General features: G+C 41.0%; 1 protein-coding gene and 1 long non-coding RNA gene across 3 annotated transcripts in view; one reads left to right on the forward strand and one right to left on the reverse strand.

The window, feature by feature from the left end:
• The window catches only part of sema3ab (sema domain, immunoglobulin domain (Ig), short basic domain, secreted, (semaphorin) 3Ab), a 412,514-nt gene that overhangs the window by 37,920 nt on the left and 347,042 nt on the right, over window positions 1–27,552 (forward strand). Inside the window, exon 2 of one of the 2 annotated variants that reach the window (XM_043714215.1) lies at window positions 25,257–25,321. The exons of the other annotated variant lie outside the window; for it this stretch is intronic. The gene's annotated coding sequence lies outside the window, so the exon portion shown is untranslated. The remainder of the gene's footprint in view (window positions 1–25,256; window positions 25,322–27,552) is intronic. 2 annotated transcript variants of the gene reach the window in all.
• LOC122561885 lies at window positions 66–27,314 on the reverse strand. The gene is made up of 3 exons (XR_006315135.1): window positions 27,233–27,314; window positions 7,162–7,251; window positions 66–169 (listed from the first exon to the last, which is right to left on the reverse strand). It is a non-coding gene; the product is annotated as an uncharacterized LOC122561885 (long non-coding RNA).

Raw genomic sequence — 27,552 nt, forward strand, 5'->3', positions numbered from 1 at the left:
TTTGCCGCATGGCTGTTCATATTTAGAAGGAAGGGGCATGGAGTGCAAATTAAAACGTGGTTTATTTTGTTTAGTCCATAGGCTCATACACATGAAAGTTGTGGCTCTGTTTCTGCCATTGCTACTGTAGCTCCACTTCCTTTACGTATTAGGTGTTCTTAGGTTTCTGCTGTTGAAAGAGACAACCAGGAAAGAATATAAAGTCAATATAAAATGAATCACAGCACAAACTGGAAGAACAACATCTTCTCTTCAGACTAGACACTTTACAGCCTTCTGAATTTAATATGGGTCAAAGAACCTAGAAAAGTATGGCACAGAACAGGCCCTTTGGGCCCCGATGTTGTGCCGAGGATTATTCCTAATCTAAAATAAAAAAATCTAACCTATGCACCCCTCAATTCACTGCTGTCTATGTGCATGTCCAACAGTCGCTTAAATGTCCCTAATGACTCTGCTTCCACCATCACCACTGGCAACATATTCCATGCATTCACAACTCTCTGCATAAAGAATTTTCCTCTGATGTCTCCTCTATACCTTCCCCCTAATATCTTCAAACTATAATCCCTCATGCCAGTCAATCCTGCCCTGGGGAAAAGTCTCTGGCTATTGACTCTATCCATGCCTCTCATTACCTTGTATACCTCGATCAGGTCACATCTCTTCCTCCTTCTTTCCTGAAAGAAAAGTCGGAGCTTAGTCAACCTCTCTCGTAAGACAAGCCCTCCAGTCCAGGCAGCATCCTGGTAAACCTTCTTTCCCCCATCTCCAAAGCCTCTGTGTCTTTCCTATATAAGGGCAACCAGAACTGGACACAATATTCCAAGTGTGGTTTCACCAGGGACTTGTAGATCTGCAGCAAAACCTCGCGACTCTTAAACTCGATTCCCCCTGTTAATGTAAGCCAAAACACCATATGCTTTCTTAACAACCCTATTCACCTGGGTGGCAATTTTGAGGGATCTATGTACTTGAACACCAAGATCCTGCTGTTCCTCCACACTGCCAAAAATCCTGCCTTTAATCCTATATTCAGCATTCAAGTTCAACCTTCCAAAATGCATCACTTCATATTTGTCCAGGTTGAACTCCATCTGCCAATTCTCAGTCCAGCTCTGCATCCTGTTTATGCTGTGCTGCAATCTGCAACAGTCCTCGATACTATCAATGGCACCTCCAACCTTTGTGTCATCAGCAAATTTACTAACCCACCCCTCAACTTCTTCATCCAATTCATTTATAAAAACTACAAAGAGCAGAGGCCCAAGAACAGAGCCCTGTGGGACCCCACTCAACACTGACCTCCAGGCAGAATATTTTCCATCTACAACCACTCTCTGCCTTCTGTCAGCCAACCAATTCTGAATCTAGATAACCAACACTCCCTGTATCCCACAATTCCTGACTTTATGAATGAGCCTACCATGGAGAACCTTATCAAATGGCTTGCTGAAGTCCATATACACCACATCCATTGCTCGACCTTCATCAACCTGTTTCGTCATCTCCTCAATGTACTCAGTAAGATTTGTGAGGCATGACCTTTCCTCACAAAGCCATGCTGACTGCCTTTAATCATGCTATGCTTTTCCAAACAGCCATAAATCATTTTCCTCAGAATTCTTTCCAAAACCTTGCTGACCACAGATGTAAGAGTTCAACATTTTAAAATTGTGAACTAGCTCCCATTCCTTTCCTTTCTTTTAGGGGTCATAAAGTGTAGTGCTGAAAAAGCACAGCAGGTCAGGCAGCATTCGAGGAGCAGGAGCGTTGACGTTTCGGGCACAAGCCCTTCATCAGGAATGTGATGACATTCTGCCTGCCTGACCTGCTGTGCTTTCCCATAGTCCTGATGAAGAATGTATGCCCAAAACTTTGACGCTCCTGCTCCTTGGATGCTGCCTAACCTGTTGTGCTTTTCCAGTGTCACTTTTTGACTCTGATCGTCAGCATCAGCAGTCCTCACTTTCTCCTTTATTTTCAGTTTACTTGTTACACTCTCTGTCACCAATTCCTCTCTTCCCTCCCCAACCCCAGTGGGACTGTCCGCTCTTTCCAGTCTGGCAGTTAGATACACCACTGTTCTGCTATTCTGACATTCCGATCACCTAACCTGAACTATTATCATGCTCTCTCCGCCAGCACTCTATATCCCGCCCACTATTGCATGAATGCTGTCCCCTCCACACTTCACATCAGCTCTGATGAAAAGTCATCAAGACTTGAAACATTAGCTTGCTCTCTCTCTCTCTCTCTCTCTCTATGGATACTGCCTGACCCCACTATGATCTCCAGCATTTTTTTGCTGCAGATGCTGGAATCTGTACTGAAAACAATGTGCTCTTAAAGAATATTTGTCACACAATAAGTTTAAGCAATCAAATAAATCTGGACATAATGTGTAGATTTCATTACAGATGGGGCTTTATGTTACACAAAAGGTTGGGAGTGTTAGGAAAAACAATCTCTAGAGTTTTGGAGAAATCATACTGAAAGCATTGAGTGTTGCAATTTTCTATGTTTCTACCTGTATTAGTCACAGGGTAGAGGATTAAATATAAATGGGAAAATAATACTGGACTTATTGTGCTAGGTTTGATTCATTGGAGTGGGAGAAGGTTGGCTGTGTTTAATGAAATCTATAAATTATAACATTCCAAAAAAATCTCTTTGCTAATATTGAGCAATAAAATGACCATTTAATCATTATCATTCAACACCAAATGATTACATATTCGCAAAGAAAATCTAACATAATATGTCCTTTAAAGGGTAGTCTTTGCCATTTATCTTTGATTGTCTTTAGACAATCACTTTCCTTCAGCACTGTTCAGTGTCCCATACTTCAGCCAGACAGTCATTTTGGATGTAGCTGTAGCTGAAGTCTGCTTTCTTTTGTAGGTTAAAATCATTGGCTTTATTTGTGCTTGTCCTTTTGAACCAGCTTTCAACATGGAATAAATGAATTCTTGTTGCAAAAAATCTAATACAAATTTATAAATCCAATATCTATGAAGAAATTTATCATTGTACCACACATCACCCACAGAAGCGTGAGAATACAAATAAAGGAATTATGCAAATTTACAGTCGAGAAAGAATATATTTGCTTTAACTTTTGGAAAGAACTAACCACTCGATCCCATTTTGATGTTTTTCTCCTGTGTTGATTTTTAAAATTTTCTTCTCACAATATTTATCTACTTACCTTTTAAAATCAATCACAAATTCTACTTCTGACTGAGTAATAGATGCCTTCACATCTCTACAAGGCTCTCTCTTCCTCCTTCTGGTGATGATATTTAGCTAATGTCCTTGAGCTACAGTTCACTGACCAACCGAGATGATCTCAAAAATTGATTTCATCAAAATGCCTCTTAGTCACAAATAGCTTCATATGATTTCTTCAACTTACTCTGCTTTAATGAAAAAGTTGTAATGCGTCTTGTTTTTCCACACAGCTAAAGTTCACCGTTCCTGGTTTTATCTCCTTTGTACCCTATCCATGACTCAAAGATGCTTCCTTAAGTGCATCATCCAAAATTGGACTCAACATGCTATTGTTATCCACTAACGATTTGGACACATTTCCTTGTTTGCTTTTGCTCCGAGATAGCAAGTGTATTTTTATAACACTATCAACATCCATTGCTTTCACATTAATTAGAATCAGCTTTCCTAAGAATTTGAATGGATTTGTCTGCATAGACAAAGGGAATATTGGACCACAAAAATACAATCAAGGGGCAAGAGTAGACCCAAAAACAGAAATTGCAGGTAAAGCTCAGAATTGTCCAGTTCTGAGGAAGGGTCACTCGACCCGAAATGTTAACTTTGATTTCTCTCCACAGATGCTGCCAGACCTGTTGGGCTTTTTCAGAAACTTCTGTTTTTGTTTGATTTCCAGCATCAGCAGTTCTTTCCGGTTTGTTTTAGTAAGAGGAGGCTATTCCGTCTATCTTGCGTGCTCTGCTATTAAAAACCACTATGACTTATGATTATAAATTCAAATCCACATTAATACTAAGACATTATACCATTCAACTCTTTGCTTTAACAAGGACTTAAAAAGAACTTTGTTTCCATCATTTTTCAGGAAAAGAGTTCCAAAGACTCATAATATTCTAAGGCAAATATTTCACCTTATCGCTGGTTTAAATGGGTGACCCCTGTTTTTTAAACAGTGACCCCTAATTCTGGATTCCTCCGTAAGAGGAAACATCATCTCCACATCCAACTTGTTAAAACCACTCAAGATGCTATGTTTTGTAATAAATTGCGATGAACTTGTTAATAATGGAAAAATAAGAACCAACATTAAACCCTTTGCAATGACAGTTTAAGCATCTGAGGATTCTTAATCTTATAGGGAATTCTAAAGGATTCTAAAAAAATATAGTTATTCTAAAGGATGCAGTTTAACAATCCACTAAACAATGCATTTTAGATTCTGTAGGTTATAAACAAATCTCACATGGAAATTGGTTGTAATGATATTGAAACACGGCCTTCTTAAACTAAACTGTTTGCAAACTGTGGGAACAGATGGTTTTTTTTCCTTTTGTAGGCTTTCACCTGTGAACAGAACTGTTTCTAATAGCAGGATCTTGGTTTCTGTGTCAATCCTATAATTACAGATTGTGATAAGGATGAGTACCCATGAATGCAGTCGCTGGTCATCTGTAGCAGATCTGATTCTTCTTGATCTCATCCTCTTAAAAATATGACCTTTGCCAAGACCCTCCGTGAGCCATTTACCGTCTGCGCAGGAGGTGTGACTTACTTTGCCAATTCTTTCAACACGAGGCTTTTAGCATAATTAAAACACTTTTAGTTCAATTGACCCAGGTTATCAAAACCACATCAACAACCTTTAAACTTCCTTTTGATTTTGAAGAACAATTTTCATGAAATTGAGATTTGAGTAGATGAAAGAAAGAAGGCGGCCTAATAATTTAGTAATTACTTAAACTCCCATTGTCAAATTTCAAATGTTAGTCCCAGGTCGTCTGATCAGGCAGACTCTCTTGGATTAAATACAGATGTTTCTGGCCTCACTCCAGATGGAGTGACAAATGGCAGAAAAGTGTTTCAACAAGGAAAGAAACAAAAAGAGTTGGAACATTGAATATTTTTAATGCAATCATGGTCACTCAATACTGATCTCAGTACCAATCTTGGCCTGTGTCAATGCGGAACATTCAATTTCTGTCATAAGATGTGTGAAACTAATGGAAATTGGCAAGAAATGAAAGAAAATATTGTTAAATAAAACTTGCTGACAGGAATTAATTACAGGTTCTTTTCAATAGCCAGAAGGTTGGATCCTGCATACAGGGTGCAGGGTGCAGGGTTTCAAATTTACAGTTTGGCTGCTATAGACATTTCTCAGTGAGAATGGAATTTGAGGGAGAAGCTTAATAGGCAGCTGATTCACACTCACCTGTTTACACTGTTGTCCAAGAGAACTATCCCCTACATTATTGTTTCTCATTTCTGTTAGTGAAAAGGGTATGGTTGTTTGGTAATGCTAAAAAATAGATGTGTCACCAAAAGCTTTATGTCTTTGTGACTCAAAGCCTGTGTGGGAGAAATGGGTTCCATTTTGACAAAGAACAGTTCAGCACAGGAACAGGCCCTTTGGCCCACGAATTACACCTTTTCAAAATTAAAAACCTTCTCTGCCTCTATGTGGTCCATCTCCCTCTATTCACTACCTATTCATGTATCTGTAAAGATGCCTCTTAAACGCTGTGAGATTGTATCTGCCCCCACCATTTCCTTTGGCAGCACATTCCAGGCACTTACCACCCTCTGTGTAAAAAAACCTGTCTCTCTCATCTCCTTTAAACCTACTCCTTTTTACCTTAAACATATGTCCCCTTGTAATTGACATTTCCACACTAGGAAAAAGACTGACTATCTATTCTATCCATGTTTCTCACAACTTTGTAAACTTCTGTCAGGTTGCCCCTTAGCCTCCGACATCTAAATGAAAACAACCCCAGCTTGTCCAATCTCTCCTCAGAGCTAATACCCTCTAAACCAGGCAACAACCCAGTAAACCGTTTCTGTACCCTATCCAAGGCCTCCACATCCTTCTAGTAGTTTGGCAATCAGATGTGTACAAATGTGTTCTATAAAGCTGTAACATAACTTGCCATTTTTTTGTACTCTATATCCTGAATAAGATACTTTGAGGAGATGGTGGTGATGTGGTGATATCAATGGAAGCTGGTCTCAGTAATGATTCCTGATGAAGGGCTTCTGACTGAAACGTCAATTTTCCTGCTCCTCGGATGCTGCCTGACCTGCTGTGCTTTTCCAGGACCACTCTATTCTAAACTCTGGTTTCCAGCATCTGCACTCCTTGTTTTACCTCAGTAATGATGATGAGACTATTGGTCCTGCAGTCATGGCCCCATGGTTAAAACTGCAAGTTACAAAGCTGTTTTTACTCTCTCAGTGCAGATTCAAATCTGCACACTCCTTCTGATATCAACCCACCACCTGGAGAAGTAATTGACAATGCAGCTATCAGTGCTTGTCTTAAAAACTCATCTGAAACTTCCTCATAAGCCACTCCGATCAAAGGCAAGTAGTGATGGGTAGCTAGTTAGACCTTGCCAGTGACACTCACCCGAAGAAAGAAGTCATTCTGAAGAGCTGTTTAGTATTGAATGGAATTATCCTACCCAGAAAGAAAATTGCCCATTTGATATTTACTACATTTATAGGAGATGTGTGATCCCTATCACACTATCCCCTAAGTCAGACTGTGAAATGGCAGTGCATCAGTGATATGACAGGCTGTCCCCCAGAATGGAAAGCAGCAAATTTACACCTGTGATTTTCCACTTGATAAACTCTCAATAATAGCACAGCCTGTGGGAGAGAACCAACAGATGCTTCATATCCCTCCAGGAAGTTTGGAACTCAAATACTCACTGTCAACTGGCGAAACAGCAGGGAGTTCATGTTTGTTTCAAGATCAGTCTGAGCTATGGAAAGAACTCAATGTGAAACCTGGAAAAATGAGCTGTAAAAATGGTAAAATAATTGATCTGAAACCTATGATACTTTTACACGTACAGTAGATGAAATATCCTTTAAAAATATTCTGGTGAATTATAGATGAAGGTCTGAAAGTTGAGTTACCTTGAGGACTTGAGCAGGTGTTGCTTGCTGCCAGCTCTCTCATACGCTTGAGTCATTTCTGAGTGACCTAGGAACAAGCAGCACACGTCCCTGAAAAAGAATGATAGATGACATGTAATAATATGTCAAATACAAGGGTTGGTTTTGATTTGCATTTGATCTCTCTGTCAAAATTGATTTGAAAGATGAAATTGTGATTTTTTTTTACCATAAGGTATCTTAATTTCATTTATTGTTATCACATGTACCTAAATATAGTGAAAAGTTTTGTTTTGAATAGTACAGGCAGATCATAGCAAACAAGGACATACAGATTGTAGGGTGCTTAGACAGAGCGAGGGACACAGGGTTACTGCTGTATAGGAGGTGCACAAAGCAAGATCAACATCAGATTTGATATTCAAGAGATCCATTCATCAGTCTAATAATCAACTGGAAGAAGCTGTCCCTGCTGGTGCGTGTGTTCAAGCTTCTGTATCTTCTGCCTGATGAAAGAGGTTGGAAAAGATTATTACTGGAGTGGGAGGGGTCTTTGATGATGTTGGCAGCCTTTTTGCAGCAATGAGAAGTTTAGGTGGAGTCCATGGACAGGATGTTGGCTCCTGTGATCATCTGGCTGTGTTCACAATGTAAAATTTTTGAATTATAATTATTGTTGTTATAGGGAAACTGTATGATACAAGTGACAAGCGTGACAAATAACCAGATAATGGGGTTTAGGGTTTGGGACCAGCTGAGAGCAATTCTATAAATTGTAGCATAAAACCATTACTCTGCTTGCACAGGTCAACAGGAACTCAGTTTAGTTTCATAGTGAAAAGACTGAAAAATGGTAATGACTCCTGTCTATTGTGCTCATTCTGGTCACACCTTCCATGTCCCATCTACTCAGTGAAAGCTGTCCCAATGTTCTTGTCTAAGGGCACACTTACACTACAGTGTAGGATTTGCTGTGCTGGAAATTAACAGGCTGTGCTTTGAAGATATGTGGTTGAGGCATTCTTAACGGGACTGTGCAATGAAACCACTGGTTACAAATAACAGAGGGATGGAAAAGGGAACATCGGGCCCTACTCTACCAATTTATAATCCAAGGGAAAGTTCTATGCAAATATTATCTAGCCCTCAACAAAACATTAAAGACCCAAAGAATATATGTTTTAAACAACATTCACCTTTAATTTTCAAATGCAATAACTGCGCACTCCCTCTATGAATGAAAGAACTACACTCCAATTATAGCTTTTTGAATCTGTTCCTGTGACGTACTTTGGGGTTTGTTCATATTTTAAGAAGACTATTTAATTGTACATTATTATTTTACTTGTGTTGAGTGGATGTGATGTCTTGAATATTGTAAACAGCTTGGCCTGGAATTAATTCATGGTAACTGCATGAAACATTAAGGCTGAGATCCAGAGAGCTCTGACCGTTTGCATTGATTTCATCTCCAGGGTTTTTAAATTCAGTTCACCCAACAGGCCAAGCCACTGCCTTTCATTTCCAATGCTGAGACTGCATACACATTCCCATTTTCTGCCCCCCAGTTAAATCTTCAACAGCCCATTTCTACTTCTTCACCTTGTCTTATAGGTAATTACACAGCTGAGATGAAGGTGCAAGGATCAGGTCTAATATAACCAGCAAAGGATTCATCAGTTCCACATGCAAAGTGAATAGGATTGGCAATGCTAGACCTGTGGATATATATATATATATATTTATCGAGGGATAGTGTTGGAGTATTGGTTTGCAATAGTGTTTGGGAACATTATTTATTTGTGATGAATGAGTTCCTTTTTATTTAGAATTATTTAAACATCTAGGACAAGAGAGTTTTGAGAAGATTTGTAGCTCAGGTTGTGGTTCTGGATGTAGGTTTGCTCACTGAGCTGGAAGGTTCATTTTCAGACGTTTCATCATGATACTAAGTACCATCGTCAGTGAGCCTCCAGACAAAGCCTTCGTTCGGAGGCTCACTGACGATGTTGCCTAGTATTGTGACGAAACACCTGAAAATGAACCTTCCAGCTCAGCGAGCAACCTACATCCATCGAGGACATGTTTAAGCAGCTTTCTATTCTTAAAAGGTTAAAGGTGGCCTGATAGAGGTTTATAAAATCATAAAAGGGAATGGATATGATAAATAGACAAGATCTTTTCCCTGGGGTGGGGGAGTCCAGAATTAGAGGGCATAGGTTTAGGGCAAGAGCAGAAAGATATAAAAGGGACTTAAAGGGTGGTACGTGTATGGAATGAGCTGCCAGAGGAAGTGGTGGAGGCTGGTACAATTACAACATTTAAAAGGCATCTGGATGGGTATATGAATAGGAAGGGTTGAGGGGGATATGGGCCAAATGCTGGTAAATGGGACTAGATGAATTTAAAATATCTGGCCTGCATGTATAAGTTGAACCAAAGGGTTTGTTTCCGTTCTGCACATCTCTATGACTCTGTGGATAAAATTAAGGAACATTAATTGGCTGAACTGCTATCATAAACCACAACATGTGCAACAAAGTATTTTCCTTGTGATTCTTTTAGCCTTCAGCAGTAAAGTCTTGTATATTTTACGTGGTTGAATGTAACGGTGATTACGATAGATGTTCAAAATTTAACTGATTATGTACTTTCCTCTTTTATCTTCAGCATATTATTGATAAATAAAATGAAACCATGTGATAGATTTACCTTTTTATTCAATTTGCTGCATATTTTAAACTGTTAAAGGATAAACTTTCTTATGAATGAAAGTTGGAAATGGAAGTAAGAAACTCACTCAAGTTGTACAGTAAGGATCGATACTTGGTCCAAAGTGGGAAAAGCTGGACATAAGACCCCTACAGTGTGGAAGCAGACCATTTAGCCCATCGAGTCCACACTGACATTCTAAACAGTGCCACACCCAGACCCACCCTCTCCCCATAAACCTGCATTTCCCATGGCTAATCCATCTCAACTACACATCCCTGGACATTATGAGTAATTCACCAATACCAATCCACCTAGCCTGCACATCTTTGGACTGTGGGAGGAAACTGGAGCACCCAGAGGAAACTCATGCAGACATGGGAGAACATGCAAAATGTACACAGACACAGACACCCAAGGATGGAATTGAATATAGGCCCCTGACACTGAGGGAGGCAGCATGCTGAGCCACCATGCTGACATTAGTCATGACAGGGAAATGTAGCTACTGAAAAGGTTTGTGCTGTGTATTCCTGAATGCCTCTACAATCTGGTTATGTTGCTGAGTGGAGTTCCCTCATGCAAGTGAATCTCCTGAGCTCAATATTATTCTAATTCCTTTTATTTCCTTGGAGCAATGTATGCAGCACGATAGTTAGAAAATAGAAAGTTGCTAAGGATTCACAACAAAAACACAACAGCTATTTCTCAAAAGAAGACAAAAACGATGCTCTTGATGTTCAGGCTTGCTGCACAAGCAGGGCAGAAATGACAACACTTTCAGATGACTCCATGTACTTCAGCCAGCTCGGAGTGATGAGCAGACATAGAGTCCCAGTGCTGTATTTGAGAACTGGAACAATGGGGGATCAAGGACAGCTTCCAATTTATTGGTTCCTTCGTCTATACCTCCACCTCTTAATGTAGGGCTACCTTTGTGGGAAGTGGCGTTTTCTGTTTCATTGACTAAGGGCTAACTGTCTGCAGTTTTGGTGAATGGGGATTAATCATTGTGAAGCCTCCTGTGAATTTTCCAACAGTGTGGATACCTACAGCCCACTGTGCTCAGGCTCTTTATCACTGGGTTACTCATGTAAAATCCTTTAGATTTCTCACACTTCAGGATGCCAAGCAGAGAACCAAACCTCTGAACCTCACTTTGGCTTCTAGGTAACAACCCTGAATAAAGAACTATGATGTAAAACTAGCGAAATGTAAAAAAAAAACAAATGCAGGAGAAACTCAGCAAAACTGACAGCATTGGTGGAGAGAAACGTTATTAATATTGTTCATCCAGTGACCCTTCTTCAGAACTCAAACATTAACTCTGCTTTCTCTCCACTAATGCTATCAGATTTGCTGGGTTTCTCCAGCAGCTTCTGTTTTGCTTCAATATGAATCTTATTTGATTGTGGAACTAAATTTCAGCAAGTGTACTTGAAAAGATGTAAAAGTCTTCATTCACCTAGTTTATTTTTACTACTGAGCCAAATTCATGCAAAATTTGAAAAACAACCTTACTTCAAAGTAAACGCCATAGAGCCCGACATGACAATAAGTGTCTGCTTTGCAGGGTGTACAGTCATGTCCCACAGTTTGAGGTTCTCAGAGAATAATGTTTATGCTTTTCTGATCTTCCAAAATAAATAGATTTGAGAGACAGATGAGCTAAGGATGTGCACAGGATGTATGGCAGGATGTTGAAGCTGACCGCCTCTGCAGTTGAGCTAAATATCACTTTGCTGGTTTGTTTCTGTACAAACCATTGAATCCGGCTGTATGACCTTTACCTTGCTCCCAGCATGAGTGCCCTGAAACTGGTCATATCCCTGCCGAAGTGAGATTGTGCTGTTTACCTTTGATGCTGGATGACATTCTGATGTTCACCTCATTGAGGGAGAGGCTCAGTTCCTGTGAAAAGTCCCTGTCCCTTCTTCCCCACACATTTGACATTTCAGTGAACTGGTCTTCCCTATCCAGTCTCTGTTTGGAAAGAGCGATTGCAGCAAGAGCCATCAACAGGAGTCTGATGGGAAATATTACTCTAGTTCATTCAGATGTGAAACTTCTCTGAGTTATTAATGAAATGAGTGAGAGTCACACCATCCAACAGTATATATTTGCACAATGCTAACCTACAAATTAAGACATTGTCAAAAAGCTACCCTCTATATTGAGGTGCTGTATCACTTAATGCTGGGCACATCCAATCACATTTGAGCTGAGTCAAAATTCATGCAATTTATGACAGACCCTCAGGATGGAATTGGAGATGGGTCTGAATGACAAGGAGAATGGTGAGATTTATGGCAGCGTTGTGTGACAATTCCAACAAGGCTGTCTCAACATTGGCAGCATCTTGTTCAATCTTTTATGCTTTTGTTGGGAGACCAGGCATGTTTCTCACTGGGCAGCAGCATGTTGCTAAGTAAGGGAGATTATCGCTTGTTAAAGACCTTGTGAACAATTTATTAATATTCAGCTTCCTATCTTAGTGAACACACCAAACAAATTCACATTGATAATACTTGACACGACAGTCAGAGTGACTCCCTGCAGCTCTCTGCTGACTGTGAGGACATTGGGCACCAACATCTCAGGGCACTGGCCATTGGCACTGGGCACATGTGTGCGCACACACACACTCACTCTCCATTTCATTAGCATTAGCATCCAATTTGTACCATCATGGCACATCTCTGATCCACTTACGTACACTCTGCCCTTCAATGCTGCCCCTTGGGTTGTCCAGGTAACTCTCATTGTAATGCTGCAGCGAGGACACTGTGCTCAGGACCACCACACCCCCCCCTACCCCTGCTGGCTCAGGGAATGCCCCAGGCTGTATCTCTGCACTCCTCACTGCCTGTCAGAATCCTCACTCACTCTGAGTCTGCCCTGTTGCTCACAGTACCTCTGCCTGGCCTTGCTGTTTATGCAGACACAGAGTCAGGAAACTTGCCGTGGTTGTCAGCAGCCGTCAGTCAGGTCAAGGACAATAGTCCTCACTCAGTGGATCCCAGCACAAACTGTCACTCCAATGGTTTGGACATGGTCAGTCAACTGCTTGGAGCAGTTAGACAGGATATTCTCACCTTAAGGGGCCAGGAGAGAAACTTCACACAACCCACCTCCTGTCTTTACATTTTTTACCCCTCAGGGGGCTGTTTTCCTCCTCGAATGAGAGAGATGCAGGTCGTTAGCAAAAAGGAAGTGGGTGGCATAGCTGTTCCTGTTAGTGTAGGTGGGAGATGGGGGAGTATGGGCATACAAGGTTAATTGGGGGACAAATGAATGTGAGTGGGGAAGACATGGCATCATAGAATAATAGAGATATACCGGACGGAAACAGACCCTTCAGTCTAACTCGTCCTTGCCATCCAGATATCCCAACCTAATCTAGTCCCATTTCCAGCATTTGACCCATATCCTTTTAAACCCTTCCTATTCATATACCCATCCAGGTGCCTTTTAAAAGTTGTAATTGTACCAGCCTCCACCACGTCCTCTGGCAGCTCATTCCATGCACACCATCACACTTTGCATGAAAAAGATCCCCCTTAGATCCTTTTTAAATCTTTCCCCTCTCAGCATAAACCTATGCCCTCTATTTTTGACTCACCCAATCCAAGAAAAATACATTATCTATTTTCCCTAACCATGCCCCCATGATTAAAAACCCTCTATAAAGTCAACCCTCAGTCTCTGACACTCCAGGGAAAACAGCCCCAGGCAATGGCAGGTAATAGTGAGAATGGTAGAGTGTGAGCCTCTATGGGAAGTGGATGCAGTAGCAGAGAGTGAGGGTGAGGTATCGGACGGAAAATGGTAGCACCTAACCCGGTGGAGTGGAGCAGGTCATTGCCCTCCTTCTTACAGCGTTAGACGTTCTGCCTGAGCACTGAGACCTAGGTGGTAACCCCAGGCCAGACTGGGAGAAAGTGAGGTATGCAGATGCTGGAGATCAGAGCTGAAAAATATGTTGCTGGAAAAGCGCAGCAGATCAGGCAGCATCCAAGGAACAGGAGAATCGATGTTTCGGGCATAAGCCTTTCTTCAGGAATGAGGAAAGTGTGCCAAGCAGGCTAAGATAAAAGGTAGGGAGGAGGGACTTGGGGAGGGGCGTTGGAAAAGGTCCACCTATCGCATTCCCAACGCCCCTCCCCCAAGTCCCTCCTCCCTACCTTTTATCTTAGCCTGCTTGGCACACTTTCCTCATTCCTGAAGAAAGGCTTATGCCTGAAACGTCGATTCCCCTGCTCCTTGGATGCTGCCTGACCTGCTGCACTTTTCCAGCAACACATTTTTCAGCTCAGGCCAGACTGGGCAGTGTCTGGTGTTATACTCTTCCCCCGGTCCTGGGGGAGGAGGATTCGTTATCTACACTACCCCATCCAGCAGGACACCAGGAACCTGGCTGCAAAGTGAAAGGGACAATTTCCCTCCTTCTGCCATGTCTGGGGCATATGGAGGGCAGTTCTGGACTGATAGCAAATGGCCGGGTGTACCATGGGCTTTTAAAGATGGTGCAGGCACCAGGGATGTCAGTTTTGGGGAGATATTCAGTGAATGGTGAATTGTTCCAGGAACAGTGTGCGGTATGTTAAGGATAAAATTGACATGCAGGTGCCAGGGAAGTGGGATAGATAGTTAATGAGGCAAGTTTTAAGATGGGGAGAGAAATCTACCTGAGCCTCACACAGTGAAACTCTCCAAAGAACTTGATTCAACTCACAAAGTCAAAACACTCCTGATCTCAGAGACACTACAAAACTTAGTACAGACACAGTGTTTGAAGAATTCATTTCCAAACTGAGCACAGGGAAAGGGCTACACACAGTTATTCAGGGTATCTTGTTTTTTATGTTGCTCACAACCTGCACATTGTTTCCTTGAAAGCTCAGCTTTCAGTCCCTCTGATGGAGATGTTGGAGACTATTTGGGAAAAAGGCCTTGAATCTCAGTTAGTGACTGAGCAAGGGTATAATTTGATGAGGAGGAAAAGGAAATGATAATTTAGTAAACTGTTATGTGGTTTGTAATCCTTACTCTGCAGGATCAACAGTACATTGAGTTAAACACTTCACTGGGAGAATAAAGCTCAGAATTGTATCAATTTAAAATAATGTAAATTTTCAGAAACCCAGTGCTGTTTTTGTATATTGTGTGGTATGCACTGTTTATTATTCCAGATTCAAACTCTAATTAAAATCGCTTATGGATTCACCAGACATTGTAATTGTTTATTTTCAATTCCCAGTCAAATCTTGCATGAAGTTGGTTAAGAATTAAACAATAATCCTTTACAAATAATCTCATTGTCATATTAGGGTTGGAGTAAAGAAGGAAAGCTGAAATTTGAAGTCTGAACTCCATTTGAGAATTGTATGTGCTCCATAATCTCTCTATATTTAGAAAATAGTCTATGGCATATTACATCATCAATTTCTCCCAAATCTCTGTGAAGGATTTCATGTGGTTCTTAGGATGTGGTGGTGCTAAAAACGACTCAACGAATGACAGACCTCAGATGAACCTGTGTTTGGGGTCATTGCACTCCAGTTAATGTCCCGTCCATGGTTGTCTGCATGTTTAATCCTAATCACTGTGACCAGTTTGCAATTTGATGCCTTCAAACAAAGTTGATCTGACTCCAGAATTCTGAGGTAAGTTCATTTCTGTTAGTCAGAGCTTCGTCAAATGTGCACACACATGAAGTAAATTGTACTCCTCAGCAGAGGCATTTGATTATGGAACCTCCAGCAAATGATTTAACTTCCAGACTGGGAATGAGGCAAGAGTGTTTAATTCTGGTCTGATTTATTCCTTCCTCTCTTTGAGCATGTACAATGTTCTTTTACAAGGAATTGTTTCTTTCTGGTTGTGCACTGAACAAAACGTACTCACATTATTGACACATCTAATACTTGTCCCTAGTCCAGCGCTGGGATGTAGTCGTTGCTGAGACATTGTTGTCACATTAGAGCCAAGAGCACTGTAATATTTGAATGTCTGAAGGTAATGTTCAATCTGTCTCTGGGTGTCTGTGTCCTGCATTCTTTGTTCTATTAATACCATATGGAAAGATGGTGGAGTTTTACACAAGCAGTGTGTGTTTCTCAAGAGAAGTATAGCTTAATTAAATAAATATACTCATATATTGCATATGTTAAATGTGCTTCATTTTACTGAAACCATCTTGATTTTTCTTCATTTAAAAGCCACATCAATAGCAACATCAACTCAGAGCTTGATGAGACATTTAAATAAAATGCTTTCTGAAAATAATCTGACTCAAGAACTGTCATGATATAAAACGAAAATGTTGCTTATCCAAACTGTTGTTTTATTGCCTGAAGGTCTGAGCTGCCAGGTTTGCTGTAAAGGTGATGTTCATGCAGCAGTGCATGCAACCCCTTAAAATAAAGGTAATCCCAAAAGACCATAAGACGTAGGAGCAGAAATTAGGCCATTCAGCCCATTGAGTCTGCTCTGCTATTCAATCATGGCTGATAAGTTTCTCAACCCCATTCGCCTACTTTCTCCCTGTAACCCTTGATCCCCTTGATACTCAAGAATCTAAATTTACTCAACGACCTGGTCTCCACAGTCTTCTGTGGCAATTAATTTCATGGATTCACCACTCTCTGGCTGAAGAAGTTTCTCTTTACATCCATTATAAAAGGCCTTCCCTTTACTCTAAGGCTATGAACTCAGGTCCTAGTCTCTCCTACCAATGGAAACATTTTCCCAACATCCACTGTGTCCAGGTCATTCAGTATTCTGTAAGCTTCAATAACATCTCCCCTCATCATCCTAAACTCTATCAAGTATAAACTCAGAGTTCTCAAACGTTTCTCATATGTTAAACTTTTTATTCCTGGGACCATTCTCGTGAATCTCTTCTGAACACACTCCAGAGCCCGTACATCCTTGCTGAGATATAGGGTCCAAAACTGCACACAATACTCCAAATGTGGTCTGACCAGAACCTTTATAGAGTATCAGAAATACATCCCTGCTTTTATATTCCGATGAATAACACCAGCCCTTCATCAACCAGACTTACAGCAGAGCAATGGCTGAATACATTTTGTCAATTTCCCGAGAATATCTAGATAGTTCTGCAGGATTTTGTTTCAAATGCAGATGAACTAGTTTTAGATAGACACTTATGCCTGTGGAAAATCGAAGCGCTCTAGGTTTTACCCCCAATTAGCTGTTGTAAATATAGGAGGATCAATTTTGCCAGACCAAGGACCGGTTCCCTCTGGGACACCTTGGTCCACTCCTCCTTCACTCCCAACACCCACCCACAATACGACAACTACCTCTGCGAAGGTGTTACCTCCCTCCTCAGTATCCAAGGGCCCAAACACACCTTCTAGGTGAAGCAGCACTTTACCTGCACTCCCCACAATCTAGTTGACTGTATTCACTGCTCACAATGTGGTCTCTGCTACGAAGGAATGACAAAACAAGGCTGGGTGAACACCTATGTTCTGTCTGCTGAAATGATCCTGAGCTTCCAGTTGCCTGCCACTTTAACACCCCACCCTGTTCCCTGGCCAACATCTGTCTCAGGCTCACTGCAGTGCCCCAGTGAAGCTCAGTGCAAGCTGGAAGAACGGCATCTCATTTTCTGCTCAAGAGCTCTACAGCCTTCAGGACTCAGTTCTGAGTTCAACAATTTTGGGGCCTGAGAAACTTTGCCCATGTCCTTATCCCAACCCTTACACAACAGGCCTTGTTATCACATGGTCTGCTCCACTAACAACCCATTGTCAGCCACTAATGGTACCATTAGCTGCTATTCATTCTCCCAGGATATCCTTTACCCATTCCTTTGTCTGTCCAACTGTGTTTCTCTCAATTTGGGTGCGACATCCAAATATTGTTTACTCTCTCCCTCCCCCATCCCATCTCCTGTGTAAATATCAAACTTTTCCTAGCTATCATCAGTCCTGAAGAAAGGTCACTGGACCTCAAATGTTAAGTCTGATTTCACTCCACAGATGCCAGACCTGCTGAGTTTTCCAGCAATTTTGGATTCTGTCTCTAATTTCCAGCATCCTCAGTTCTTTTTTTTTGTGTGAAGGAATACTCCCCACTTACCTGGATGGATGCAGCTCCAACAACCATCCAGGACAAAGCAGCCCATTTGACTAACATCACATCCACAAGCATCCACTCCCTCCACCACCAATGCTCAGTAGCAGCAGTGTGTACCATGTACAAGATGCACTGCAGAAATTCATCAAAGATCCTCAGACAGCACCTTCCAAACCTCTTGATCATTTCCATCTCGAAGAACAAGGGCAGCAGATACATGGGAACACCACCACCTGCATGCTCCCCTGCAAGCCACTCACCACCCTGACTTGGAAATATATCACCATTTCTTCAGCGTCACTGGGTCTCCCTCCTTTGCAGCATTATGGGTCTATGTGCAGCAGTTGGACTGCAGTGGTTCAAGAAGGCAGCTCACCACCACCTTCTCAAGGGCAACAAGCATTGGGCAATAGATGCTGGTTCAGCCAGTGACATCCACATCCCACAAAATGAATAAAAATCAACCCTTGTCTGTTTTTGTGAAGACTATTCCCCTGATGTTGATTACGTTTTGATTTCTCCGTTAACTCCAGAACCACAAGAATAATTCAAATCTTCGTGTTCCATTTACCTCTGAATATCTGATCCCAAGTAATTTCTTAAAGGCAAAGGATGCAGATCCTGGAATCCTGAAATAGAAATGTATAAAAACCACTAGGATTTAGCAACAACAAAAAGACATTGATTAGGCCACTGTTGGAATATTGCATGCAATTCTGGTCTCCTTCCTATCGGAAAGATGTTGTGAAACTTGAAAGGGTTCAGAAAAGATTTACAAGGATGTTGCCAGAGTTGGAAGATTTGAGCTATAGGGAGAGGCTGAATAAGCTAGGGCTGTTTCCCTGGAGCGTCGGAGGCTGAAGGATGACCTTATAGAGGTTTATAAAATCATGAGGGGCATGGATAGGATAAATAGACAAAGTTGCTTCCCTGGGGTGGGGAGTCCAGAACTAGAGGGCATAGATTTAGGGTGAGAGGGGAAAGAAATAAAAGAGACCTACGGAACAACGTTTTCACACAGAGGGTGGTACATGTATGGAACGAGCTTCCAGAGGAAGTGGTGGAGGTTGGTACAATTACAGCATTTACAAAGGCATCTGGATGAGTATATGAATAGGAAGGGTTTGGTGGAGTATGTGCCGGGTGCTGGCAGGTGGGACTAGATTGGTTGGGATATCTGGTCGGCATGGACGAGTTGGACCGAAGGACTGTTTCTGTGCTGTACATCTCTATGACTCTATGTTAAACTAACCTAGGTATTACACAGTAGCATTACAAAACAAAGTATAATATTCAGAACAATGTATAAACTGAGGGTTTTTTGTACGCTAGACTAGGGAAAACTTGATTTGATTTCATTTTAAGAGTTTTTCTTATGAGCTTGGTTAAGGGGGGGGGGGGGGGGTCTGGAGGCCTATTTGTTTGCATGCATTTTTAATGTGGTTTTATAAATCTTCAAGTGAAGGGTTTGTGTTTAGAGGTTTAGCATATTAAAGATATGTAGGAGAAAAATTGTACTGTTGCCCAGCGACAATTCCAAGGCCACACAGAGACAGAAAATCCAGAAGGGAGTCAGTCAGTCAGTCAGTCAGTGCGGGTATGCACCAGAGTGTATTGGTACTCATGTTAAACTCTCAAAGAAGAAGTGTTACAAGATTTCTGTAAACTAGAACTCCTGTATTTGCTCAAAAGTTAAAGTTAGAATGAGTCTAGTTTGCAGTTTGTTTTCGGTGTCTAAGGGAGAGATACCAGCTGAAGGAAAATCGTATCTAGCAAACACACAGAAATTCACTGGTAAGAGCCCAATTGTACCTATGCCAGGCAGAGCAATAAATCTTGGTATGGCGGTAATGGGTGTTTGTAAGGATATTGCTGGGATAAAAGGCATATTGTATGTTTGAATAATTTTCTGGTGTTTATAATGAAATCTTTCTAACCATTTTGCTAACTGCAAAATAGCTCAAGTTTTTCTCATTTAATAAGCATTTATGCTTTGTTTCAGAAGTACACTGGCAGACACATGTGAACATGTTTAATAACTGACCTCTATATCTAAAACAAATCAAAGTTAGGGCCTATCAAACCAAATTTCACTCTGTATTCTGACTTGTTCAATATTATCATCATAAGAATAACAAATCAGACAGAACCTGTGTTTAGAGAAGAAGTAGATAGGTGAATGTTACAGCTCCTTCTTCAAAATGGGATTTTGAGTTTTGTATTTTGTCCATTGCCTGCATATGCTTTCACACTCAATGTCTGTTTGCAACATTTCCTGTCTTTTTATTTAAACTAACCAGATGATTAGAAGAGAGCTCGCAACTATATTATATTCGCCTTCTCAGCTCTTTACATTTTCGGTATTTGCCTGAATTGAATTCAGCAGTATATTAGGAGACTGACATCATTTTTAAAGAGTCTCGTATTTCACACATCAACTTTTTAAATCTGTATTTTAGCACAGATTTGCCAACATATTATTTATTAATTATGGTTTAGTTGCAGAATCATTTCAGGGCAGGTTAAAATTTATAAACTGGTCATGCTTGAGTTATAATCCATAATAATGCAATTGTAATATTCTTTTAAAGTGCATTTCCTGTAAAGTAATGTTGTTATGACTCTGCCAGGATCCAAATAAAGAGCTAGAGCCAAGATTTGTCAGGTATATTTGTGTTTAAGGCAGGGTTCAATTTCCCCTTTGGTAGACTATTTATTTCACTAAATGAAAAGAGAAGATTATTTTCACTGGGCTCTTTTAAGGTCAGGTTAAAGTGGTGCTGGAAAAGCACAGGTCAGGCAGCATCCAAGGAGCAGGAAAATTGACATTTCGGGCAAAAGCCCCTTCATCAGGAATGAAGACAGGGAGTATCTGGAGCGGAGAGATAAATGGGAAGGGGGTGGGGTTCAGTGTGTGAACAAGCATAAATTTCCAGCTGTAGTTCTATTTAGGAATTTCACATTTGGATGAGAGGACATCTGGGGCAACATGGTGGCTCAGTGGTTAGCACTGCTGCCTCACGGCACGAGGGTTCTGGGTTCAATTTCAACCTCGGGTGACAGTCTGTGTGAAGTTTGCACATTCTCCCCGTGTCTGCGTGGGTTTCCTCCTGGTGCTCTGGTTTCCTTCCACAGTCTAAACATGTGCAGGTTAGGTGAATTGGCCATGCTAAATAGCCCATAGGGTTCAAGGATGTGCAGGTTGGGTGCGTTTGTCAGGGGTAAGTGTGGAGTAATGGGGTGCTCTTTGGAGGGTCGGTGTGGACTTGTTGGGCCGAAAGGCCTGTTTCCACACTGGAGGGATTCTATGACTTGACGTTCAAATTCTGTCAAGTAATGTTCATTATGTACTGGTGTTGTAAGTTCACATGACTCAAAGCAAAGTTGCAGTGAGATTTCAATACAGAGGACCCCCTGAGCTTGTGTAGATCACCTAACTGTATCTATAAGTCAAAGGTTATTGGTAAAATGAACTCAGATTATTGCAAAGACAGAGCAAATTCCACTCTAGAGATTTGGTCCAGGTTAACACTGTCAGCAATAAAAGGGAGTGCTGCAATATTAGAGCTCAGACAACTGTGTGTAAGAGATTGCACAACTAGTATTGAAAGAAGGGAAGGTGGTGTCCTGGACAAGATTGAACCCTCAGTCAAGAGGGTGTTGCTGGAAAAGTACAGCAGATCAGGCAGCATCTGAGAAGCAGGAGAATCGACATTTCGGGCATAAGCCCTTCATCAGGAATTTTTGAAGATTTTGCAAGATTGAACCCTCAGCCAACATAATTCGAACACATAACTTATGCATAGGAATGTGCAGTGTGCAAACTGGTCAATGTATTTCATTTGTCAGCAGAGGCTGCATTGTTATTGAATCTGAATAAGTCTCGATACAATGTTGGAGTGCAGGTTCATAGTTCCTTGAAAGTGGAGTCAAATGTAGATGGGATAGTGAGCATGTTTGGTATGCTTGTCTTTACTGGTCAGTGCATTGAGTACAGCAGTTGGGAGGTCCTTTTGCGGCTCTATAGGACTCTGGTTAGGCCACTATTGGAATACTTAGATTAGATTAGATTACTTAGTGTGGAAACAGGCCCTTCCACCCAACAAGTCCACACCGACCCGCCGAAGTGCAACCCACCCAGACCCATTCCCCTACATTTACCCCTTCACCTAATACTATGGGCAATTTAGCATGGCCAATTCACCTAACCTGCACATTTTTGGACTGTGGGAGGAAACCGGAGCACCCGGAGGAAACCCACGCAGACACGGGGAGAATGTGCAAACTCCAGTCAGTCAGTCGCCTGAGGTGGGAAATTAACCCGGGTCTCTGGCGCTGTGAGGCAGCAGTGCTAACCACTGTGCCACCATGTGCAATCCTTGTCTCCCTCCCATAGGAAGGATGGTGTGAAACTTGAAATGGTTCAGAAAAAAATTTGCAAGGATGTTGGCAGATTGGAGGATTTGAGCTAGAAGGAGAGGCTGAATAGGCTCGGGCTATTTTTCCTGGGGTTTCGGAGGCTGAGGGGTGACCTTATAGCGGTTTATAAAATCCTGAAGAACATGAATAGAATAAATAGGCAAGGTATTTTCCCTAGGGTGGGAGAGTCCAAAACTAGAGGGCATAGGTTTAAGGTGTTAGAGGGAAAAGATATAAAAGGGACCTAAGTGGCAACTTTCTCCTGTTGAGGGTGATGAGTGTATGGAATGAGCTGCCAGAGGAAATGGTGGAGACTGGTACAATTACAGCATTTAAAAGGCATTTGGAGGGGTATATGAATAGGAAGGGTTTAGAGGGATATGGGCCAAGTGCTGGCAAATGGGACTAGATTACTTTTAGGATATTTGGTCGGCATGAATGAGTTGGACCAAAGGGTCTGTTTCCATGCTGTACATCTCTATGACTCTATAAATATCTTAGCCTGAATAAGTCAATATCTCCCTAGCTGAGAGGAGGTCACTGCCTTCTAATTAATTTCATACCAGTAGGGTTCAAATGAGGATCTTAAATGAGCTGTGAAAGAAAGATTGAAATTTATAAAGCACCAGACACCTCCTGGAGATATCTCAAAGCAGTTTGCAGCTAATGAGCATTCAGAAGAGTATTTGACAGGATTAGGTCATATCCATTGATTACTTAAAGCATTACACCTTCCTCACCTTATTATAATCTCACCTTGAAAATATGTAATCCTAACTCTATCATAAATATAAGCAAAACCTGCTCCCTAGGCAGATATCTCTCATCTTGCTGCAAATGAATACATGCGGAAATAAATCGAGTGACGTTGCTTACCAGCATCGATGCTCTTGAGATAACCATAAGGACTTGAAGTTGCCCATCAAATAATCACAGGCTTGTGAGCACAAGGGCCTGTTTCTGTCCTGTACTGCTCTTTGCTCTTTGATTTCTGATATAGCTCTTTTTCATTTCCTACTTGAACTGGGTCTGGGTCGAAGGTTGCCAGACTGTATTAGGAAAGCTCCAAACCTGCTTTGTGTGTACTTCTCAGTCTCATGATAACTGTGTGGTTTCAGGCTCTTTATCAGGATGCTTTCACCAAATATTGAATGACATTCTCTGAAATCAACATTTCCATGAAAACATTCAAGTATAGTCTGAAAACATTTATATTTCAGCACCTCCATACAATCAGCAGAATTTAATAATACGGCACACCCATAAAACACAGTGTTTTCAGAACATTTGAGGGAGACAAAATAATTTGCCATCCTTCTGCTATTTCTGGCACTGGAATCCTTTTCTCTCTCTCAAAGCTTTAGATTCTAGTGTCAAAGAGGAGGCTGGAAGAACACAGCAAGCCAGACATCAGGACTCAGTCCTGAAGAAGGGTTATACCTGAAGCATCGACTTCCCCACCTCCTGATGCTGCCAGGTTTGCTGTGTTCTTCCAGCCTCCTGTCTGTCTATTTTGGATTCCAGCATCTGCAGTAATTTTGTCTCTAACAAAGACATAAACCAGCATTTCAATCTGTTTGAAGAGTTAATCCAATTTACTCCCATTAACGAACTAATTAATGGTTACAGACTATTAACTAATTTTGAAAAAACAAAGCCACAGCACCCTTTAGTTTTCCAATTTGAGGTTATAGGAATCCAGGAGTTGCCTAATGAAAGTCTGTTGCATATTGAATATGAAAAGTTCTTGTTCAGTTTCAGGGCAATATGACATGTTCTGATAATTTCACATGAAAAGAAAGTTTCTGAACATGAATATACCAGAGTACTGAGTCATAATGGAGGTATTGTAGTAACAATTATAATTTCCAACAACTCTTACTGAATCTCACCAATGTTTTGCTGTTCCAAATTGGTGCATGTACTGGGTTGATGAAGTTTAAACTACTGTCCAAGTTAATCTGGTTGACTCATTACTGGACCACAATACCTTTCTCATTTGTTTTCACAACAGACAAGTCAGATACGAGTTACTGAAGTATGTCACCATATAATGACAAATATGTATGATTATAGGGTGTATTGTAAAGATTATGCTTTTTTATAAACCACAGGAGCTTTAGAGAAGATTTGAGGAAACGTTTTTCACTTAGAGGGTGGAGGGAATCTGGAATGCACTGTCTGGGAGGGGAGTTGAGACTGGAAACCTCAAAACCTTTAAAAAGTTCTTCAATGAGCACTTGAAATGTCACAACATCACCAACGGACCAAGTGCTGGGAGGTGAAATTAGTGTAGATTAAGTGCAAACTCAATGGGCCAAAGGCTCTCAGCTATAGTTTATGATTCTATGATCCTTTTAGTTTAAAGAAAGAGAAAGCAAACATTTGTGAAGAAGGTATCAGCCTACTATTAATTACGTAATTTATTTATGTGAAGATTATTTACCCCTCAGTACTTTGAAATAAATAAGTTGATGGAATTCAAATCTGTTTTTTGGCTAAATTTCTGTGAAGGATGTGTGATAACAATCTCTTAGAACAGGAGAATAGTTCCCAAGTATGTTATTTTAAAAATCAACTTATTGGATCTCCTCTGATGGGCAGTTTTCAGTCGAGCCTCAGCTGAAAAATCAACAGCCCCACCTAATGACAGTGTCAGAGTCTGACCTGTATGTTGATGGAGGGCAGTCACTGACTCAGGCTGAGTAATCACAGCAGGAACCAAAATCCACATTCCGCTAGAATTGATACCCTCTATCTGTGAAACCATAGGGAAGGTTTCTTCTGTAGATGGAGCCTTTTTCATGTCATACTGTTATATGTGCTAATGACAAAATACACATCTGGCTGAAACTTTTTTGCCTTGCCCTCAGGACAATTCAGAGGAACACCAAGTTAAGGGGAAATCCAAAATACGGGAGGAAACACTAGTTGGTTGGTAAGTGGACTCTGTTAACGTGTTACTGTGGAGAATTCACCAGCTAATGATGACTGACAGTTAGTTACCAGGCTTTGTTTAAATTTTAAATTAGGCAGATCAACTTTGACGGGTTAGAGCGTTGACCTGAGAAATGAACCAGCGAGTGAAAATCACCTATTCTGTTGATATGAAACAAGTGCAGTATGTGTACATGTTTTGTCTGTCTGTAAACAACAGAGCCCTGTGTATTAACATATGTAGGTTCCAGTGCATGCACATGTACCACACTGTGAACCCAACTGACAATCCTAAATTGGATGTCAACTTAATTCATCACATGCTCAGATTATACAGCAAACAATATTCAAAAACTTTGCAAGTGTGCTGACTGGTTAAGAACAGTAAAACGGACACACTGTTTGAAATCAGCTGCCAGGCTTTAGGACATGCAGCCTACATACTTGGCATCACACCAGCATTGAAATTCATATATCACATCTCTGATTCGTGATTGGTAGAGTGTCTTTTGGTTTGACAGCAGTACCTGGTTAGTGGTGAACATCACAGGATTGCATTTATGTAGTGACCTAAGGATTGGTTATTGTTGCAACATTTGCAGAAGGTGCAACATACGTTCAAGATAAATAAGATCAGGGACTGACCTGACCCTGTGATCTAAAATACATTCAAATGGAGTCCAGCTATTGGTCAGGTGTTAGCTTCAGCTTCTGAAATTAAATATTCTGAATTTATATAGTGCCTTTCAGGACCACACAAAATGCTTTGCTACTATTAATTACAAAAGTAATTGCATAATGAAATTACGTGTAGAGAGCAGGCACTTTTAGGGATCAGTTAATTTTGATGTAGGGTTGGGTGATAAATATCAACCAGTGTAATGGGTGGTTGGGGTGGGAGAGTGGTGGGGGGCAGTAGAGGGCTCCCATGCTCTCTGTTTTGAATGATCAGCTATCAGGTTTGGGTCTGCAAGTGTCAATATTGATAAGTCTTATAATCAACACCCACAATGATGATGTCATAGAGACTTGTGGACAGAGCAGATTAGGAGGGAGACCGAGCATCCCCTCCCCTCCTCCTCCAAGTGTCAATGTATTTTCCAATCAACCTGTTCCGAGATGTTATGACACACCTCTCAAAAAAGTGGGGTTTAAACCCAGGCCTCCAGGCTCCGAGCTGGAGACTCTCCTTCTGCACCTTCCCTTGAAGTCACTATAACAATGACTATCATACCAATGTAAATTGGAACTCGTTGCTAATTTGTAATAAGTGATATATTGCTATCTACAAAATATAGTCTATATTGACAAGGACGTTGTCTTCCTTTCCCATCCTGGACTAAGCAGGACCCTGTCAGTTTGCTACATTTAAAGAGGATGATGATAGCAAGTGCAGAGGCTCACTGGCCATCTCTGCCCATACAACTGCGCCATGTGATTAAATACATCTACCTGCAAAAATCTTAATTTAGCATTGCGTTTGATGACAATTAAACTCTCTCAGCTTTGTCCTGAAGTGAGCTTCAGACGCAGATTGAAAATGTAAGCCCATAGTCTCCTGACTCATAATGTGTTACCCACTGAGCCACAGAAATTTTAATTAATATTAATGATAAAAAATGCAAAGTAGTATCTGGATTTCGTTTGGCCAATAGAGGTCAGATGAGAGAAAATATTCAAATTAGATAATACCTTTTTATTAATAACAGAATTATTGAGTCATTAACCACACAAAATCCAAGACAGCTCTCCATGAAGCAACTCAGTCAGGCCCATTGCTCAACCCATTCCCCGAAGTCCAGCAAATTTATTTTGTGGAATTATTGATGGTTCAGCCTCTACCACTCTCACGGCCAGTGAGTATAATTAATTTTCTCAACCATCTCCCTATTCAGTAATTAGTGTTACTGACCTGGTCTTGATGAATTGACTCCTGTTGTGGTGAGACAACAATTGTCTCAAACATCTGTATTTGACTGACTCCATGATCCAGAGGGAAAACGTGAAGTGGCAATGGGATAAAGAATGAAGTGCACAACAACAGGATTTCTGTGGTAAACAATTTTGTAACTGGTTTTTGAGCTAAAAGGTCCTCCTCCCTCCCAAGACAAACATAATCTTTTTCGATGCTTATTCAACATCATCGATAACAAATTAGCTTTTTGAGCTTTATCATAAATGTTGTGACTTTTTTTAGAATGTTAATTGACTGTAGAATCAATTAAACTGAAT

The sequence above is a fragment of the Chiloscyllium plagiosum genome, chromosome 23, assembly GCF_004010195.1.
Source record: "Chiloscyllium plagiosum isolate BGI_BamShark_2017 chromosome 23, ASM401019v2, whole genome shotgun sequence".
NCBI classification, from domain to species: Eukaryota; Metazoa; Chordata; class Chondrichthyes; order Orectolobiformes; family Hemiscylliidae; genus Chiloscyllium; species Chiloscyllium plagiosum.